Below are 6,000 nucleotides of genomic sequence, written 5' to 3' on the forward strand. Positions count from 1 at the left end.
TAATATTATTATTTTTTAGTGGATTAGAGTTTTCTGCCAATTCGAGATTTTAGTGGCCATTTTTCCATCGATTTATTCTACTCTTTATTGTAGTATATGTATGATTAATAAGCTTTATCTATGATAATTCTATGATTTTTCTTTTGTGTGATACAAATTTAATGGTTAACATAAGTTTATACAGGGAAATAACGTCTCAATATTCACAAATTGATGAAAAAAATGAAAGTTAACAATGCAGTACCTTCGTTTCTTATTGGATTCCTAAAAGACAACATTTATAATGAATTTTAATAATTTTTTTGGATTTTTTAAAGCTTAATCCGACCGAGTCAGACGATTCTCGATCCGGATCACCGATTCACCGATCCGAATGGGTTTTTGGAGTGCCCGATCCGGGGCACCGATCCGTTTTTTAAACCACTGCTCTAAACAATCAAATTTGAGCATACCTCAAAAATTTAACTAGAAGAGGTTGTTTTCATGCCCAAATATCCTCAAATTGATCATCTCGACATCAAAATGCATAAAATAGATTTCAAGTTTTGGAAATAGGGTATTTTGTAATGTATTTTTGGACCATCAAATTTCAAGATTTTCAAGTTTTCATAAATCTATCGATCTACACTATTTTCGAAGCTTTAAACTTTATAAATAAAGATCAAAATATATTTTAAGGCTATCACAGAAATTTTCAATATTGAAACCACATTTTTCGACACTATTTGAAGGTGGGTAATTTGATGGTTAAGAGCTTTGCCTCTATACAAACTGCACCGTGGACAGTTAGTTTTAATTGTTTTTAAATTGATCATCTATTTGCATTCATATTTAAGATCATTATTCGCAAAACCGATCGATTAGAATTGAAACAGGCCGGTTAACTCAGAACCGCTAGGGTTTTGAGTCCGGTTAGGGCTGGTGTTAGGATTCTAGTGTATATATATGTATCTACCCAAAAAATTCCAGACCAAAACCGGCCGGTGTCTACTCTTGATTTTTGTTGCAAACCGGCCTATTTTTAGCATAACAGGACCGATTTTAGAAAAAAACCGTTTTTAACATTATAACAGGAGTTATGATAGTGTTATATAACATGTTTCTGTTATTTGATATAAAGCCCGTTATATAACAGTGTTATATAGCATATTCCCGTTATTTGCGTAGAGAAAAGAGATAGAGAGAGAGAGAAGAGAGTGCTTTATCTTGTGAGATGAACCAAGAGTAGAGAGCGACAGAGAAAAGAGCGCTTTAATCGAACAGAGAGCTTTGTCAAGAAGAGGGTCTTGCGTGCATGGGAAACAGAGAACATAGAGCTTTGCTTTATGAGAGAGAGAGAGGCAGAGGAGAGAGAGCTTTTGTGAGCGAAGGTTTTTATGTGAGGAGCATGCTTTATCACAAAGGAATAGGCTTTTGTCAACGAGGGTCTTCATGCGAGGAACTTCCTTTCGAAGTTCCTAATTTAAGTTCCGTCTAAATTCGCAGATATTTTTTTAAGCCTAAATGGTGGAAGATCTAGTAAGTTACCATTTTAACATACTTACTTCATCAAACACGGAGAGTCTATAGTAATAAGAAGTGTTTTAAAAAACACTGACTCGCCCTGTTCGACTCGAGAATCGATACAGTCCATGCCGGTTTTGGTATTTTGCACGAAATCGCCCGATTCCAGAGAGAACCAGGCAATTCTGTATAGTGAATCGTCGATTCACTGTACCGAATCGGCGAGTCTCGTGAAGAACACGGGCTGCACAGTGTTCTTCACGGGTTTCTTCAAATTTTATCTTTTTTTTATCACTTTTCTTCTTTTTTTTGCCATGTGATCAAATATTCAGGCTTTATGCAACTTTTTTCAGCCTTTTCATGCATTAAATGGTGGAAATTTTTCAATCTTTTAGATCATGAAAATTGCGGGTTTTAGGTTTCCGCTTTTTGTTTTGTTCCATGCCAAATAGGGCATGAATCAGTGAAAAGTTTGAAGCATATTGATCGTAATTGTGTTCATTAGAAATTTCCGTTACGAATTTGTAATTATTTTTGAGAAAAACAGATTAATTTAAAGATTGAAGCCACGGGTTCACGAAACCAGGTAAGAACTCTGCGTTTTTTTTTTTTTTCCGCCATTTGATCAATTTCAGTCCATATTTTGAAAATAATCAGTTAAACTTATAGGGTTTAAATCTTTATCATGTCTTTTATCATTTACCATATTCAATTTTATTTAATTTACTCAATTACAGCCTGAGTTTTTAGAAGAACACAGTGTTGTCTGTGAAAAAAAAAAATTCTGCTGTTTTTTTTTTTTTTTTCCGCCTTTCGATCTATTGTTTACGATATATTACAAATAATGTGTTAGATTTCTAAAGTTTCGAATCTTTATAGTCTTGTTTATAATCAGATGTATTCAATTTGATCTGATTTATTCAATTTGAGCTTCATTTTTTAGATTCAATGGATGTTGTCTGTGAAGAACTGCGTTGTTTTTTTTTGCTCAATTTAATCAATTTGATTTGATTTATTGATGATAATGTGTTCATGATTTAGGGTTTTGATTCCTTATAGTGTTTTTTATCAAAACATGTACTCAATTGGACGCAATTTATTCGTTTGGAGGTGGATTTTTGAGTTGAAATGGCTTATGTAAGGTGGCTCTGTGAAGAACATATTTTTTCTTCTTTTATTTTTTTTGTTTGTAATCCATGATCGAATTTTTTGAAAATTTGTGATTTTCCGAAAAGATGTGAAAATCGTGACAAGGTTTTGATTATCATGAGGTATTAAACCATATTTTTAATTTTTATTGTTTGAGTTTGCTGTACTTTTTTTTTATTTTTATCCATGATCAAATTTTTTGAAAAATGATGATTTTCCTAAAAGATGTGAAAATCGTGACCAGGTTTTGATTATCATGAGGTATTAAACCATATTTTTAATTTTTATTGTTAAAGTTTTTGTTGAAAAAATTGTATGTTGATAGATTATTTATGTAAAAAAATGCATGTTATTATATTTTTAATGCAAAACTGTATTTTTTTTAATTTGTTGTTAATGCATTTTTTAGTCAGAATGACTGATGTTAGGTGGCTCTATGAAGAATTCTTTTTAGTTGTTTTTTTTTTTTTTTACATGATCGATTTTTTTTGAAAAATCGTGATTTCCCGAAAAGATGTGAAAATAGTGACCAGGTTTTGATTATCATGAGGTATTAAACCATATTTTAAATTTTTATTGTAAAAGTTTTTGTTGAAAAAGTTGTATGTTGATAGATTATTTATGCAAAAAAATACATGTTATTATATTTTTAATGCAAAACTGTATTTTTTTAATTTGTTGTTAATGTATTTTTGAGTTGGAATGATTGATGTTAGGTGGCTCTATGAAGAATTGTTTTTTTTTGTTTTTTTGTTTTAGTACATGATCGATTTTTTTTGAAAAATCGTGATTTTTCGAAAAGATGTGAAAATAGTGACCAGGTTTTGATTATCATGAGGTATCAAACCATATTTTTAATTTTTATTTTTTATTGTTAAAGTTTTTGTTGAAAAAATTGCATGTTGATATAACTTATTCCATGATAATTCTATGTTTATCCTTTTGTGTGATGCAAATTAAATGGTAAATAGCAGTTCATGCAGGGAAAGAACATATCAATATTCGCATATTCATGCAAAGAAATGAAAATTCTTAATGGAGTACTCTCATTTCTTATTGAATTCTTAAAAAACAATATTTATAATAAATTTTAATAATTTTTTTGAATTTTTTTTAAGCTTTAATCTGACCAATTTTCGATTCAAATCGTCAATTTATCAATCCATATCAATTTTTGAGGTACCCGATCCGAATCACCGATCCACTTTTTAACCCATTCGGAACAAATAACGCCCAAGTTTTTGGCACGTCCTGAAAGTAGGGGCGAGAGAGGAAAAAGGAAAGAGGAAGCCGTATGAGGGTTTGCCGCTGACCAAAAACATGTACCAGAAAATCGTATGAAATTTACCAAAATGCATTAATTTCTCTGCAATTTCACTGGACATCTTCTGTCAACTATTGTTTACAGTGTATTTTTGAAAGATCACGCGCACATCATGATCCCTCAGGGGTACTACCATCCATCTACTCGCTCGAGCACAAGAGCTACTTTGAGGATTTCTTTTAATCTAAAATTTTAGATGCCATCTAGAAATCACTAGATAATTATTTTAACAAGAGATTTCAAATGTATACTTTTCTAGTACTTACATCTCATTGTCAAAAAATGGATGGTCTTCGTTGAATCTTGAGACATTATTATTTTTTAATATATAGAAAGTGCAATTTAGGATTTTTCTTTTTTGAAGTTAGTCTATGTTAAATTGGTTGCATATCCAAAATTTAGGATCCTAAAATTACTCCTAGAAATCTAGAATGGTTTGTATCTGAAGGAGTAAATTGCAGTTGGGAACATGATATCTTTTGACTTGAAAGATATGGATAAGTATTTAAATGGTTTTTGATAAATTTCTTACAAATTCAATTAAGGATCGGTTATACAATGCCTCCCAAAGGGCCTGAAAATTAGGGAAACACAAGACCCCTTGACCACCTTAAAAATATGGAAACACTGCTCACATAAGTCCTTGCAATGTATTGAAAGTCTACTTTCAACCTTTATTATAAATTTTGGAGCTCCAAAAAATGATGCCTTGTATATTGTTGCCACTTGAAAACCGAATAATGTGCTTTTACATGACTTTGAGCACTTGAAATCTTTTATTTTATTTTCAGTATCACGGAGATTGATATGATTAATTTGAAGATTTTTTTATGCCAAAAAATCTTCATTTCCTGTATCATGGAGATTGCGATGATTAATTTGAAGATTTTTCAACGTCAAAAACACAATTTTAGGTGAGATTGACTAAGTTCTAAATTAAATTAGAAGGCGTTGAAAAAAGGAAAGTGCATGTATTAGCTCTGCCTTTGTATTAGTTTATTTCTAAGATTGGGCTGGCCAAGAAAAGTGTGGTATTGGTGGATTTTAAAAGCTATAAGAGGCGACTGTAGACTATAGTCAAAGAATCATGCTTTGATTTTTTAGCTTTTTTGGGGCCATTTTATTGGGTATGTATGCGTTGGTAAGTGTAGTCATTGAAGGCCTTATGAGCGATTGTAAAATGAAATGATATAGTGGAACATGAACTCAATGAGAGAGTGGTTCCTCGTGGACCATATTAAACAAACAATGTTTACTGATACCGGACTATGCTTGACGGTCTAGACCAGTGGTCTAATAATCCTAAAATTTAAAAAAAAAAAAAAAAAAAAAAGAAAAAAAAAACTTTTAATAAGTGATGATCCATATAAGTATTATGGTCCTTAGGGACCATCACCACTTTTGTTAACGTTTCCTTTCCTTTACCCCGTCCTTTAGTGGACGTGGGCTTTAAACATTTGATTTGTAATATAAATGTTACACTTCATGTATGAGGTGTAACTTAATAAAATAATATAATAAGGTATCTTAAGAATTTAAAGAAAAGAGGCGACGACTCCCCACTAAATTTTTTTTAAGATCTTTCTCTCTCTAGTCGAAACATAGTGAGCTCCTCCCTCTAGTCGAATTTTTATCGGAAGCTCCTTCTCAAATATTTTAGGTAAGTAACTTCATTATCTTGAAAAATAATCCGTTCTTCTTAAAAATAAAATGAAATAATTATTTCTGCTTATTATCAACAATTTTAAGCGCGATAAATTTTATGCACAAACGATCTCATTATTTTGAAAAATAATATTTTTAATAAAATTATGATATTAGAAATTTTAAATGCTGTAAATTCTTAGAAATAAATTTATTTATTTATTTTTCTTATCTATTATTAGAAAAGTTTAGAAATAAAATTATTAGAAATAAATGTGATTGTTCTGCTTTTACTAAAACTGTGAGATTTCTTTTTACTGTTTTTGAATATTTAGACATTGTAAAATTCATGTACAAATGACTGCCTTATTATATGAAAA

This window comes from Amborella trichopoda, chromosome 2 (genome assembly GCF_054954075.1).
Source record: "Amborella trichopoda isolate Santa Cruz 75 chromosome 2, AtrichopodaSantaCruz75HAP2 v2.0, whole genome shotgun sequence".
Taxonomy (NCBI): domain Eukaryota; kingdom Viridiplantae; phylum Streptophyta; class Magnoliopsida; order Amborellales; family Amborellaceae; genus Amborella; species Amborella trichopoda.